The sequence below is a fragment of the Oncorhynchus masou genome, chromosome 27 (assembly GCF_036934945.1).
Source record: "Oncorhynchus masou masou isolate Uvic2021 chromosome 27, UVic_Omas_1.1, whole genome shotgun sequence".
NCBI lineage: Eukaryota > Metazoa > Chordata > Actinopteri > Salmoniformes > Salmonidae > Oncorhynchus > Oncorhynchus masou.
Window position 1 is genome coordinate 40,758,591 of NC_088238.1, and position 1,989 is coordinate 40,760,579.

The following is a 1,989-nucleotide window of genomic DNA, read 5'->3' on the forward strand; positions in this document are numbered from 1 at the left end:
TTCTTGTTGTTTGTCATAATTTCTTAATGAATGTGAATGTGTGTGTGTATGACCAACTGTCAAACAAATACATTTCCATTTCATCTAAACTACATAACTGTGAAACCATAAAAAACAAATTCATATTGATGATGATTACAAATCAAAAACAATCCAATTCAAACATTTGAGAATGTCAGAGAGACAAGACTATGTTAGCTTCATATTTCTGGGCAAAAATAAAAGGTGCAAAATTCCCACAACAGCAAACATTTCATAAATCTGGCTCAGAGAGTATGTTACTGCCGTGATGACAGGAGGCATAAAACACATGGTATACAGGTATTATATTATGATATAGCACACATAGAGTATGCATTATGCTTTCAGTAACTTAACTGGCCATGGTGAGGCAGCTTTCCTATAAAGTACTCTACTGAGTAAGACTATAAAATACATTGCGTTGTCTTGATAAAACCTGAACTCTCCCAGGTTCACTACATGGTTCTTGTTGGAAGGTTCAACTGACTGATTGCACATTAACCAGAGGAGCTACATTATTGTATGTGGACTCTTTTAAAATCTCAGATGGCCATTCACAAAAAAATGCATTAGTATTTTGGTAAATGGATACTTGGTATGAATCCTTTTTGACAGTAAAAGGGGTCAACTGTATATACAGCAAAATTATTTCTCTCTCTCCCCCTCTCTCTCTCTCTCTCTCTCTCTCTCTCAATTCAATTCAATTTAAGGGCTTTATTGGCATGGGAAACATATGTTAAGTAAAGTAGATAATAAACAAAAGTGAAATAAAAAATACAAACTAACAGTAAACATTATATTCACAAAAGTTCCAAAATAATAAAGACATTTGAAATGTCATATTATGTGCAAATAATTAAAGTACAAAGGGGAAAATAAATAAACATAAAAATGGGTTGTGTTTACAATGGTGTTTGTTCTTCACTAGTTGCCATTTTCTTGTGGCAACAGGTCACATATCGTACTACTGTGATGGCACACTGTGGTATTTCACCCAATAGATATGGGAGTTGATCAAAATTGGATTTGTTTTCAAATTCGTTGTGGGTCTGTGTAATCTGAGGGAAATATGTGTCTCTAATATGGCCATACATTTGGCAGGAGGTTAGGAAGTGCAGCTCAGTTTCCACATTTTCCTCATTTTGTGGGCCGTGTGTACATAGCCTGTCATTTCTTGAACGCCAGGTCTACCTACAGTGGCCTATCTCAATAGCAAGGCTATGCACACTGAGTCTGTAAAAAGCTTTCCTTAAGTTTGGGTCTGTCACAGTGGTCAGGTATTCTGCCTCTGTGTACTCTCTGTTTAAGGCTAAATAGCCTTCTAGTTTGCTCTGTTTTTGTTAATTCTTTCCAATGTGTCAAGTAATTTGTTTGGGCCTAATTATGTTGCTGTCCTGGGGCTCTATGGGGTGTGTTTGTGAACAGAGCCCCAGGACCAGCTTGCTTCAGGGGACACTTCTCCAGGTTCATCTCTCTGTAGGTGATGGCTTCGTTATGGAAGGTTTGGGAATCACTTCCTTTTTGGTGGTTGTAGAATTTAATGGCTCTTTTCTGGATTTTGATAATAATTAGCGGGTATTGGCCTAATTCTGCTCTGCATGCATTGTTTGGTGTTTTACGTTGTACACAGGGGATATTTTTGCATAATTCAGCATGTGTTGTTTCTATTTGGTGTTGGTCCCATTTTGTGAATTATTGGTTAGTGAGTGCACCCCAGACCTCACAACCATAAAGGGCAATGGTTTCTTTAACTTATTCAAGTATTTTTAGCCAAATCCTAATTGGTATGTCAAATTTTATGTTCCTTTTGATGGCATAGAAGGCCCTTCTTGCCTTGTCTCAGATCGTTCACAGCTTTGTGGAAGTTACCTGTAACGCTGATGTTTCGGCCAAGGTATGTCTAGAGTGAATTTGTATTTTTGGTCTGGCAACAGGACCTTTTTTGGAACACCGTTATTTTTGTCTTAC